This window comes from Oncorhynchus nerka, linkage group LG19 (assembly GCF_034236695.1).
Source record: "Oncorhynchus nerka isolate Pitt River linkage group LG19, Oner_Uvic_2.0, whole genome shotgun sequence".
Taxonomy (NCBI): domain Eukaryota; kingdom Metazoa; phylum Chordata; class Actinopteri; order Salmoniformes; family Salmonidae; genus Oncorhynchus; species Oncorhynchus nerka.
This window is the reverse complement of record NC_088414.1, coordinates 46,997,339-47,011,635: the sequence shown is the minus strand read 5'-3', so window position 1 is coordinate 47,011,635 and position 14,297 is coordinate 46,997,339.

The following is a 14,297-nucleotide window of genomic DNA, read 5'->3' as shown; positions in this document are numbered from 1 at the left end:
AATATGAAAATCTAGGCAAAAAAAAAATAATAATAATTCAAACCGAGGCAGATGATTTGTTCATAACAAAACCCTTTGATATTGTGAACCACTTTAATCACTTTTATGTTGACAAGATTAGCACATTTAGGCATGACATGCAAACAACAAATGCTGAGCCTTTATAGTCATGCATAGCGGACCAAATAATGACACACAAGCATTGCCGTTTTGAGTTCCACAAGTTGGTGTGGAAGAGGTGACAATATTGTTACTATCTATAAATAAGGACAAACCACCAACCTGGATGGTAAATTTGCCACATCTTCAATTTAAGCCTAGAAGACGCTGTGTGCCCTCAGACATCGAGGGATGCGAAGGTCATTCCGCTACCTAAGAATGGCAGAGCAGCCGTTAATCGTTCAAACAGCCGACCAATCAGACTGTTTCCGGTGCTTAGCAAAGTTTTTGAAGAAATCTTTTGTTGTTGATCAGATACAAAGTTATTTTACAGAAAACAAATGAACAGACGTTCAGCTTGCTCAACAAGCTCTGCTCTGCACTGACACAAATGACTGATGATTGGTTGAAAGAAATTGATAATAGGAAAATGGAGGGAACTGTACTGTTAGACTTCAGTGCAGCATTTAATGTCATTGATCATAACCTTATGCTGAAAAAATGTGGTTTTATGGATTTGCGTTTTCTGCCTTAACATGGATTGAGAGTTACAGGCTTTAGGAAAGTTTTCAGATCCTTGACTTTGTCCACATTTTGTTACATTACAGCCTTATTCTAAAATATATTAAATAAATGGTTTTTCCTCATCAATCTACACACAATACCCCATAATGACAAAGCAAAAAACAGGTTTTGGAAATTTTTGCAAATGTATTAAAAATTAAAAACAGACCCTTTGCTACGAAACTTGCTATTAAGCTCAGGTGCATCCTGTTTCCATTGATCACCCTTGAGATGTTTCTACAACTTGATTGGAGTCCACTTGTGGTCAATTCAAATGATTGGACATGATTTGGAAAGGCACACACCTGTCCCACAGTTAACAGTGCATGTCAGAGCAAAAACCAAGCCATATTGTTGAAGGAATTGTCTGTAGAGCTCCGAGACAGGATTGTGTCGAGGCACAGATCTGGGGAAGGGTACCAAAACATCCCTGCAGCATTGAAGCTCCCCAACAACATGTTGGCCTCCATCATTCTTAAATGGAAGAAGTTTTGAACCACCAAGACTTTTACTACAGCTGGTCGCCCAGCCAAACTGAGAAATCGTGGGTCAGGGAGGTGACCAAGAACCTGATGGTCACTCTGACAGAGCTCCAGAGTACCTTTGTGGAGATGGGAGAACCTTCCAGAAGGACAACCAGCTCTGCAGCACTCCACCAATCAGGCCTTTATGGTAGAGTGGCCAGACGGAAGCCACTCCTCAGTTAAAGGCACATGACAGCCCGCTTGGAATTTGCCAAAAGGCACCTAAAGACTCAGCCCATGAGAAACAAGATTCTCTGGTATGATGAAACCAAGATTGAACTCTTTGGCCTGATTGCCAAGCGTCACGCCTGGAGGAAACCTGGCACCATCTCTAAGTTGGGGCGGCAGGGTAGCCTAGTGGTTAGAGCGTTGGACTAGTAACCGGAAGGTTGCGAGTTCAAACCCCGAGCTGACAAGGTACAAATCTGTCATTCTGCCCCTGAACAGGCAGTTAACCCACTGTTCCCAGGCCGTCATTGAAAATAAGAATGTGTTCTTAACTGACTTGCCTGGTTAAATAAAGGTAAAATAAAAATACAAATAAATAAAGTTGAAACATGGTGGTGGCAGCATCATGCTGTAGGGATGTTTTTTCAGCGGCAGGGACTGCGAGACTAGTCAGGATCGAGGGAAAGATGAACGGAGCAAATTAAAGGGAAATTCTTGATGAAAACCTGCTCAGGACCTCAGACTGGGGCAAAGGTTCACCTTCCAACAGGACAACGACCCTAAGCACAGCCAAAACAACGCAGAAGTGACTTTAAGACAAGTCTCTGAATGTCCTTGATTGGCCCATCCAGCCAGCCAGAACCCGATCTAACATCTCTGGATCCAACCTATCAGAGCTTGAGAAAGAAATGGGAGAAACTCCTCAAATACAGGTGTGCCAAGCTTGTAGCGTCATACCCAAGAAGACTAGAGGCTATAATCACTGCCAAATGGGCTTCAACAAAGTACTGAATAAAGGGTCAGAATACTTATGTAAATGTAATAGTTGTTTTTATTTGAATACATTTACAAACATCTCTAAAAACTGTTTTTGCTTTGTCATTACGGGGTATTATGTATAAATTGATGCGGGGAAAAAAACAATTGAATCAATTTTAGAATAAGACAATAACGTAACAAAATGTGGAAAAAAATAAAGGTCTGAATTCTTTCAAATTACACTGTATCTGTTCTCTCAACCAGCTTCATGACGTTGTCACCTGGAATGCATTTAAATGAACAGGTGTGCCTTGTTAATAGTTCATTTGTGGAATTTCTATCCTTCTTCATGCATTTGAGCCAATCAGTTGTGTTGTGAAAAAGTAGGGGTAGTATAGAGAAGATAACCCTATTTGGTAAAAGACCAAGTCCATATTATGGAAAGAACAGGAAAGAACAGCTCAACTAAGCAAAGAGAGGCGACAGTCCTTCATTACTTTAAGACGTGAAAATCTGTCAATCGAGAACATTTCAAGAACTTTGAAAGTGTAATCACAAAAAACATGATGAAACTGGCTCTCATGAGGACCGCCACAGGAAAGGAAGACCCAGAGTTACCTCTGATGCAGAGGATAAGTTCATTAGAGTTAACTGTCTCTCATGAAGACCGCCACAGGAAAGGAAGACCCAGAGTTACCTCTGATGCAGAGGATAAGTTCATTATAGTTACCTGTCTCTCAGAAGACCGCCACAGGAAAGGAAGACCCAGAGTTACCAGCCTCAGATTGCAGCCCAAATAAATGCTTCACAGACACATCTCAACATCAACTGTTCAGAGAAGACTGTGGGAATCAGACCTTCGTGGTCGAATTGCAGCAAAGAAACCACTGCTAAAGAACACCAATAATAAGAAGAGACTTGCTTGGTCCAAGAAACACAAACAACGGACATTAGACCGGTGGAAATCTGTCCTTTGGTCTGATGAGTCCAAATTTGAGATTTTTGGTTACAATCGCCGTGTCTTTGTGAGACTCAGAGTAGGTGAATGGATGAACTAGGCATGTGTAGTTCCCACCGTGAAGCATGGAGGAGGAGGTGTGATGGTGCTTTGCTGGTGAAAGTGTTTTTACTTAGAATTCAAGACACACTTAACCAGTATGGCTACTACAGCATTCTGCAGCGATACGCCATCCCATGTGGTTTGCTCTTAGTGGGACTATCATTTGTTTTTCAACAGGACAATGACCCAACACACCTCCAGGCTGTGTAAGTGCTTTTGACCAAGAAGGAGAGTGATGGAGTGCTGCATCAGATGACCCGGTCTCCACCATCACCCTATCTCAACTCAATTGAGATGGTTTTGGATGAGATGGACCACAGACAATCGCAGAGTGAAAGAAAAGCAGCCAACAAGTGCTCAGCTTATGTGGGAAGTCCTTCAAGACTGTTGGAAAAGCATTAAAGGTGAAGCTGGTTGAGAGAATGCCATTAGTGTGCAAAGCTGTCATCAAGGCAAAGGGTGGCTACTTTGAAGAATCTCAAATATAAACTATTTGTTTAACATTGTTTTTACTACATGATTCCATATGTGTTATTTCATAGTGTTGATGTCTTCAATATTATTCTACGATGTAGAAACTAGTAAAAATAAAGAAAAACCCTTGTTTTTGTTCTAAAGAAATCAAGAAAAACCCTGGAAAGCGTAGGTGTGTCCAAACGTTTGACTGATAGTGTATAAAACCCCTTGCAGAAAGTCTATCCAACTGACAACTTATTCGAAAAAAATATATAACTATAAACTTTTGGAAACAAGATTTAAAAATAACTGATGTTGGCACAAGACGGAGGGAAAGTTGCAGCGTAACTAACAGAAATTACATAATGTACCTTTAAAATCCAGTATTAACTAATGTATAGAATGTATTATACAAGAGACAAAATTCACCAAATTCTATAGCACAACAACAGAGTCATGTCTTAAGTGGGAAACTAAGAATGACTCAATAATCCAGGGATACAGTCTGGAATTGAGGGCGGAGATAGGCAGTTGGCTGTCAAAAGTATAACAAATGTCAACTTACTTTGGATCCGTCTTCCTGCATATTTCTAGACGAGGCACATGGGGGTGTAGTAAGACACTCGATGGGGTTTGACGATTCTCTTATAATCACTCATCTTGAAAAAAAAACATATAGTAAAAACTTGGAAATCAATCAGCCACCATCATTAACACAATGGAAAAATATAACAATTGACTATTTAAATATTGAAAGTGTGTGGGCCTCGGAGAGAAACAAAATGGAGCAGTTTCAGGCCAAGCAGGCAGTAGTGATGGGGGCGTGAGGATGCGGGTCTGGGCAGAGGAGATGTAGTCGTTATTTTATTTTAAAAATTATTTGTATTTAACTAGGCAAGTCCGTTAAGAACAAATTCTTATTTACAATGATGGCCTACCAAAAGGGAAAAGGCTTCCTGCTGGGACAGGGGCTGGGATTAAACATTTGAAAAAATATATACATTTAGTACAAAACACACATCACGACAAGAGAGACAACACAACACTAAATAAAGAGAGACCTAAAGACAACAACACAGCAAGGCAGCAACACATGACAACACAGCATGGCAGCAACACATGACAACACAGCATGGTAGCATCACATGACAACACAGCATGGCAGCAACACAACAACACAGCATGGTAGCAACACAACATGACAACACAGCATGGTAGCAACACAACATGGTAGCAACACAACATGCCAACACAGCATGGCAGCAACACAACAACACAGCATGGTAGCAACACAACATGGTAGCAACATCACAACAACAACATGGTAGCAACACAACATGGTAGCAACACAGCATGGTAGCAACACAACATGGTAGCAACACAGCATGGTAGCAACACAACATGGTAGCAACACAACATGACAACACAGCATGGTAGCAACACAGCATGGTAGCAACACAACATGACAACACAACATGGTAGCAACACAGCATGGTAGCAACACAACATGGTAGCAACACAACATGACAACACAGCATGGTAGCAACACAACATGACAACACAGCATGGTAGCAACACAACATGACAACACAGCATGGTAGCAACACAACATGACAACACAGCATGGTAGCAACACAACATGACAACAACATGGTAGCAACACAACATGACAACACAGCATGGTAGCAACACAACATGGTAACAACACAGCATGGTAGCAACATAACATGGTAACAACACAGCATGGTAGCAACACAGCATGGTAGCAACACAACATGGTAACAACACAGCATGGTAGCAACATAACATGGTAGCAACATAACATGGTAGCAACACAGCATGGTAGCAACACAACATGGTAGCAACACAGCATGGCAGCAACACAACATGGTAGCAACACAACATAGTAGCAGCAGGTTGGGCTTAAGGAAGTGCATGAGCTCTCTAAAAGCCTCTATAATGTGGTAGCAACACAACATGACAACACAGCATGGTAGCAACGTCACAACAACAACATGGTAGCAACACAACATAGTAGCAGCAGGTTGGGCTTAAGGAAGTGCATGAGCTCTCTAAAAGCCTCTATAATGTGCAGCATATACATTTAACATGAACAGCAATGACATTTACACTCACGGGTGGCCAATTAGATCTAGTTGAAAGCCACTTCCATAATAAGCTTCGCCTCCTGAAAATAACCTAAAGATTACATTAAAAAAGATCTTCTAGGTCAACCAAACATGAGTATAAAATACCCGACTGATGGTTAAATTAACCAATGTTTTTGGCAATACTAACAACCAAACTTGTTGGGTTATTCTGGCAACCTAACTGGCTGAGTCAAAATAACCCAGCATATGTTCCTCCCAGTATGTAATCAACTCTGGGTTACCAAAAGGACTCAAATTGGGTTATTTTTAAACCAACATTTTTGAGAGTGCGGTTGTGTGTATTTCCCTCTTAATATTCTAATGAGAATCCCAGTATGTCTTACAGTGGTCTGCCTTCAAAGAAGAGATGAGGGGTGTGTGTTTATGTGTTTATTTATGAGAGAGAGAGAGAGAGAGAGAGAGAGAGAGAGAGAGAGAGAGAGAGAGAGAGAGAGAGAGAGAGAGAGAGAGAGAGAGAGAGAGAGAGACAGAGACAGAGAGAGAGAGAGAGACAGAGAGAGACAGAGACAAAGAGAGAGAGAGAGAGAGAGAGAGAGAGAGAGACAAAGAAATAGAGAGACAGAGACAAAGAAAGAGAGAGAGAGAGAGAGACAAAGAAATAGAGAGACAGAGACAAAGAAAGAGAGAGAGAGACAGAGAGAGAGAGAGAGACAGAGAGAGGCAGAGACAGAGAGAGAGACAGAGAAAAAAAGAGAGAGACAGAGAGAGAGACAAAGAAAGAGAGAGAGAGAGAGAGAGAGAGAGAGAGAGATGTATGTATGGGTAAACCACTTCTCCAATCTTTTTGGTTCTATAACAAAGAACAAAGAGCAAAAACATATACATGATCAAATACAGATCTTAGAATCAACTATTAAAGACTACCAGAACCCACTGGATTCTCCAATTACATTGAATGAGTTACAGGACAAAATAAAAACCCTTCAACCCAAAAAGGCCTGTGGTGTCGATGGTATCCTCAATGAAATGATCAAATATACAGACAACAAATTCCAATTGGCTATACTAAAACTCTTTAACATCATACTTAGCTCTGGCATCTTCCCCAATATTTGGAACCAAGGACTGATCACCCCAATCCACAAAAGTGGAGACAAATTTGACCCCAATAACTACCGTGGAATATGTGTCAACAGTAACCTTGGGAAAATCCTCTGTATTATTATTAACAGCAGACTCGTACATTTCCTCAATGAAAACAATGTACTGAGCAAATGTCAAATTGGCTTTTTACCAAATTACCGTACAACAGACCATGTATTCACCCTGCACACCCTAATTGACAACCAAACAAACCAAAACAAAGGCAAAGTCTTCTCATGCTTTGTTGATTTCAAAAAAGCCTTCGACTCAATTTGGCATGAGGGTCTGCTATACAAACTGATGGAATGTGGTGTTGGGGGTAAAACATACGACATTATAAAATCCATGTACACAAACAACAAGTGTGCGGTTCAAATTGGCAAAAAACACACACATTTCTTCACACAGGGTCGTGGGGTTAGACAGGGATGCAGCTTAAGCCCCACCCTCTTCAACATATATATCAACGAATTGGCGCGGGCACTAGAAAAGTCTGCAGCACCTGGCCTCCCCCTGCTAGAATCCGAAGTCAAATGTCTGCTGTTTGCTGATGATCTGGTGCTTCTGTCACCAACCAAGGAGGGCCTACAGCAGCACCTAGATCTTATGCACAGATTCTGTCAGACCTGGGCCCTGACAGTAAATCTCAGTAAGACCAAAATAATGGTGTTCCAAAAAAGGTCCAGTCACCAGGACCACAAATACAAATTCCATCTAGACACTGTTGCCCTAGAGCACACAAGAAACTATACATACCTTGGCCTAAACATCAGTGCCACAGGTAACTTCCACAAAGCTGTGAACGATCTGAGAGACAAGGCAAGAAGGGCATTCTATGCCATCAAAAGAAACATAAATTTCAACATACCAATTAGGATTTGGCTAAAAATACTTGAATCAGTCATAGAGCCCATTGCCCTTTATGGTTGTGAGGTCTGGGGTCCGCTCACCAACCAAGACTTCACAAAATGGGACAAACACCAAATTGAGACTCTGCACGCAGAATTCTGCAAAAATATCCTCAGTGTACAACGTAAAACACCAAATAATGCATGCAGAGCAGAATTAGGCCGATACCCACTAATTATCAAAATCCAGAAAAGAGCCATTAAATTCTACAACCACCTAAAAGGAAGCGATTCACAAACCTTCCATAACAAAGCCATCACCTACAGAGAGATGAACCTGGAGAAGAGTCCCTAAGCAAGCTGGTCCTGGGGCTCTGTTCACAAACACAAACACACCCTACAGAGCCCCAGGACAACAGCACAATTAGACCCAACCAAATCATGAGAAAACAAAAAGATAATTACTTAACACATTGGAAAGAATTAACAAAAAAACAGAGCAAACTAGAATGCTATTTGGCCCTAAACAGAGAGTACACAGCGGCAGAATACCTGACCACTGTGACTGACCCAAAATTAAGGAAAGCTTTGACTATGTACAGACTCAGTGAGCATAGCCTTGCTATTGAGAAAGGCCGCCGGGCAGACATGGCTCTCAAGAGAAGACAGGCTATGTGCTCACTGCCCACAAAATGAGGTGGAAACTGAGCTGCACTTCCTAACCTCCTGCCCAATGTATGACCATATTAGAGATACATATTTCCCCCAGATCACACAGATCCACAAAGAATTCGAAAACAAATCCAATTTTGAAAAACTCCCATATCTACTGGGTGAAATTCCACAGTGTGCCATCACAGCAGCAATATTTGTGACCTGTTGCCACGAGAAAAGGGCAACCAGTGAAGAACAAACACCATTGTAAATACAACCCATATTTATGCTTATTTATTTTATCTTGTGTCCTTTAACTATTTGTACATTGTATATATATATATATATAATATGACATTTGTAATGTCTTTACTGTTTTGAAACTTCTGTATGTGTAACGTTTACTGTTAATTTTTGTTGTTTTTCACTTTATATATTCACTTTGTATGTTGTCTACCTCACTTGCTTTGGCAATGTTAACACATGTTTCCCATGCCAATAAAGCCCTTGAATTGAATTGAATTGAATTGAATTGAGAGACAAAGAGAGACAAAGAGAGAGAGACAAAGAGAGACAAAAAGAGAGAGAGAGAGAGAGACAAAGAGAGACAAAGAGAGACAAAAAGAGAGAGAGAGAGAGACAGAGAAAGAGAGAGAGAGAAAAAAGAGAGAGAGACAGAGAGAGAGAGAGACAGATTCCCTCTCTGTATTCTTGGACTATAGTAATTGCCTAGGTCTGCAGGCTAGTGAGAGAAGAGACTGTCCTGTAGGGGAGGAGAGAGGAAGAGGAGGATGAAAGGAGAGAAGAAGATGGTATCTCCATGATAATCATTAAGGCACCATGTTTTGGCTTGCAGCCAATATGAGGCAGATGCAGATAGAACCTCGTAGTATGTGGACCAGGGAGAGACAGATAGAACCCAGTAGTATGTGGACCAGGGAGAGACAGATATAACCTCGTAGTATGTGGACCAGGGAGAGAGAGGGAGAACCCAGTAGTATATGGACCAGGGAGAGACAGATAGAACCCAGGTGTATGTGGACCAGGGAGAGACAGATAGAACCCAGTAGTATGTGGACCAGGGAGAGACAGGCAGAACACAGTAGTATGTGGACCAGGAAGAGACAGATAGAACCCAGTAGTATGTGGACCAGGGAGAGAGAGGGAGAACCCAGTAGTATGTGGACCAGGGAGAGAGAGGGAGAACCCAGTAGTATGTGGACCAGGGAGATACAGGTAGAACCCAGTAGTATAGGGACCAGGCAGAGACAGGTAGAACCCAGTAGTATGTGGACCAGAAATAGACAGGTAGAACCTCGTAGTATGTGGACCTGGCAGAGACAGGTAGAACCCAGTAGTATAGGGACCAGGCAGAGACAGGTAGAACCCAGTAGTATGTGGACCAGAAAGAGACAGGTAGAACCCAGTAGTATAGGGACCAGGCAGAGACAGGTAGAACCCAGTAGTATAGGGACCAGGCAGAGACAGGTAGAACCCAGTAGTGTAGGGACCAGGAAGAGACAGGTAGAACCCAGTAGTGTAGGAACCAGGCAGAGACAGGTAGAACCCAGTAGTATGTGGACCAGGAAGAGACAGGTAGAACCCAGTAGTAGAGGGACCAGGCAGAGACAGGTAGAACCCAGTAGTATGTGGACCGGAAATAGACAGGTAGAACCTCGTAGTATGTGGACCAGGCAGAGACAGGTAGAACCCAGTAGTATAGGGACCAGGCAGAGACAGGTAGAACCCAGTAGTATGTGGACCAGAAAGAGACAGGTAGAACCCAGTAGTATAGGGACCAGGCAGAGACAGGTAGAACCCAGTAGTATAGGGAACAGGCAGAGACAGGTAGAACCCAGTAGTGTAGGGACCAGGAAGAGACAGGTAGAACCCAGTAGTGTAGGAACCAGGCAGAGACAGGTAGAACCCAGTAGTATGTGGACCAGGCAGAGACAGGTAGAACCCAGTAGTATGTGGACCAGGGAGAGAGAGGGAGAACCCAGTAGTATAGGGACCAGACAGAGACAGGTAGAACTCAGTAGTATGTGGACCAGGCAGAGACAGGTAGAACCCAGTAGTATGTGGACCAGGAAGAGACAGATAGAACCCAGTAGTATGTGGACCAGGGAGAGACAGATATAACCTCGTAGTATGTGGACCAGGGAGAGAGAGGGAGAACCCAGTAGTATATGGACCAGGGAGAGACAGATAGAACCCAGGTGTATGTGGACCAGGGAGAGACAGATAGAACCCAGTAGTATGTGGACCAGGGAGAGGCAGGCAGAACACAGTAGTATGTGGACCAGGAAGAGACAGATAGAACCCAGTAGTATGTGGACCAGGGAGAGAGAGGGAGAACCCAGTAGTATGTGGACCAGGGAGAGAGAGGGAGAACCCAGTAGTATGTGGACCAGGGAGATACAGGTAGAACCCAGTAGTATAGGGACCAGGCAGAGACAGGTAGAACCCAGTAGTATGTGGACCAGAAATAGACAGGTAGAACCTCGTAGTATGTGGACCAGGCAGAGACAGGTAGAACCCAGTAGTATAGGGACCAGGCAGAGACAGGTAGAACCCAGTAGTATGTGGACCAGAAAGAGACAGGTAGAACCCAGTAGTATAGGGACCAGGCAGAGACAGGTAGAACCCAGTAGTATAGGGACCAGGCAGAGACAGGTAGAACCCAGTAGTGTAGGGACCAGGAAGAGACAGGTAGAACCCAGTAGTGTAGGAACCAGGCAGAGACAGGTAGAACCCAGTAGTATGTGGACCAGGAAGAGACAGGTAGAACCCAGTAGTAGAGGACCAGGCAGAGACAGGTAGAACCCAGTAGTATGTGGACCGAAATAGACAGGTAGAACCTCGAGTATGTGGACCAGGCAGAGACAGGTAGAACCCAGTAGTATAGGGACCAGGCAGAGACAGGTAGAACCCAGTAGTATGTGGACCAGAAAGAGACAGGTAGAACCCAGTAGTATAGGGACCAGGCAGAGACAGGTAGAACCCAGTAGTATAGGGACCAGGCAGAGACAGGTAGAACCCAGTAGTGTAGGGACCAGGAAGAGACAGGTAGAACCCAGTAGTGTAGGAACCAGGCAGAGACAGGTAGAACCCAGTAGTATGTGGACCAGGCAGAGACAGGTAGAACCCAGTAGTATGTGGACCAGGGAGAGAGAGGGAGAACCCAGTAGTATAGGGACCAGACAGAGACAGGTAGAACTCAGTAGTATGTGGACCAGGCAGAGACAGGTAGAACCCAGTAGTATGTGGACCAGGAAGAGACAGATAGAACCCAGTAGTATGTGGACCAGGGAGAGAGAGGGAGAACCCAGTAGTATGTGGACCAGGAAGAGACAGGTAGAACCTCGTAGTATATGGACCAGGGAGAGACAGGTAGAACCCAGTAGTATAGGGACCAGGCAGAGACAGGTAGAACCCAGTAGTATGTGGACCAGAAAGAGACAGGTAGAACCTCGTAGTATATGGACCAGGGAGAGACAGGTAGAACCCAGTAGTATAGGGACCAGGGAGAGACAGGTAGAACCCAGTAGTATATGGACCAGGGAGAGACAGGTAGAACCCAGTAGTATGTGGACCAGGAAGAGACAGATAGAACCCAGTAGTATGTGGACCAGGGAGAGAGAGGGAGAACCCAGTAGTATGTGGACCAGGCAGAGACAGGTAGAACCCAGTAGTATATGGACCAGGGAGAGACAGGTAGAACCCAGTAGTATATGGACCAGGGAGAGACAGGTAGAACCCAGTAGTATAGGGACCAGGCAGAGACAGGTAGAACCCAGTAGTATGTGGACCAGGGAGAGAGAGGGAGAACCCAGTAGTATGTGGACCAGGAAGAGACAGGTAGAACCCAGTAGTATAGGGACCAGGCAGAGACAGGTAGAACCCATTAGTATGTGGACCAGGGAGAGAGAGGGAGAACCCAGTAGTATGTGGACCAGGAAGAGACAGGTAGAACCCAGTAGTGTAGGGAGTCAGCGAGTCAGACACAGGTCAGGAATGTTGACAAGTCGTCAGCGAGTCAGACACAGGTCAGGATGGTTACAAGTCGTCAGCGAGTCAGACACAGGTCAGGATGGTTACAAGTCGTCAGCGAATCAGACACAGGTCAGGATGGTTACAAGTCGTCAGCGAGTCAGACACAGGTCAGGAATGTTGACAAGTCGTCAGCGAGTCAGACACAGGTCAGGATGGTTACAAGTCGTCAGCGAGTCAGACACAGGTCAGGATGGTTACAAGTCGTCAGCGAGTCAGACACAGGTCAGGATGGTTACAAGTCGTCAGCGAGTCAGACACAGGTCAGGATGGTTACAAGTCGTCAGCGAGTCAGACACAGGTCAGGATGGTTACAAGTCGTCAGCGAGTCAGACACAGGTCAGGATGGTTACAAGTCGTCAGCGAGTCAGACACAGGTCAGGATGGTTACAAGTCGTCAGCGAGTCAGACACAGGTCAGGATGGTTACAAGTCGTCAGCGAGTCAGACACAGGTCAGGATGGTTACAAGTCGTCAGCGAGTCAGACACAGGTCAGGATGGTTACAAGTCGTCAGCGAGTCAGACACAGGTCAGGAATGTTTACAAGCTAAAGGAAAGACACAGTTTGGGGTTTTTATTGCCTTGAAACTGTAGAAACTGGAAATCATTAAAAGCACAAAATCCCTGTTTGTGAATCTTGGCATAACCCCTCTCCACACAGAAAACAAACGTTGTCTACGTCCCAAATCAAACCATATCGCCTATATAGTGCCATACTTTTGACCAGGGCTCATAAGGTTCTGTTCAGAAGTAGTGCGCCATATAGGGAATAGGGTGCCATTTGACACGTGGGTGGTGGAGGGGTGGAGGAGGAGAGGAGGGGTGGAGGAGGAGAGGAGGGGTGGCGGAGGAGAGGAGGGGTGGAGGAGGAGAGGAGGGGTGGAGGAGGAGAGAAGGGGTGGAGGGGTGGAGGAGGAGAGGAGGGGGGGTGGAAGAGAGGAGGGGTGGAGGAGGAGAGAAGGGGTGGAGGGGTGGAGGAGGAGAGGAGGGGTGGAGGAGGAGAGGAGGGGTGGAGGAGGAGAGAAGGGGTGGAGGGGTGGAGGAGGAGAGGAGGGGGTGAAGGAGGAGAGGAGGGGTGGAGGAGGAGAGGAGGGGTGGAGGAGGAGAGGAGGGGTGGAGGAGGAGAGAAGGGGTGGAGGAAGAGAGGAGGGGTGGAGGAGGAGAGGAGGGGTGGAGGAGGAGAGGAGGGGTGGAGGAGAGGAGGGTGAAGGAGGAGAGGAGGGGTGGAGGAGGAGAGAAGGGGTGGAGGAGGAGAGAAGGGGTGGAGGAGGAGAGGAGGGGTGGAGAGGAGGAGAGGAGGGGTGGAGGAGGAGGGGTGGAGGAGGGGTGGAGGAGGAGAGAGAGGAGGAGAGGAGGGGTGGAGGAGGAGGAGGGGAGGGGTGGAGAGGAGGGGTGGAGGAAGAGAGGAGGGTTGGAGGAGGAGAGAGAGGAGGGGTGGAGTGGGAGAGAGAGGAGGAGAGGAGGGGTGGAGGAGGAGAGGATGAGTGGAGGAGGAGAGAGAGGAGGAGAGGAGGGGTGGAGGAGGGGTGGAGGAGGAGAGGAGGGGTGGAGGAGGAGAGAGAGGAGGAGAGGAGGGGTGGATGAGGAGAGGAGGAGAGAGAGGAGGAGAGGAGGGGTGGTGGAGGAGAGGAGGGGTGGAGTAAGAGAGAGAGCAGGAGAGGAGGGGAGAGGTGGAGGAAGAGAGAGGAGGGGAGAGGAGGGGTGGAAGAAGAGAGAGGAGGGAGAAAGAGAGGAGAGGTGGAGGAAGAGGGAGAGGAGGGGTGGAGGAAGAGAGAGATGAGGAGAGAGGAGGAAGATA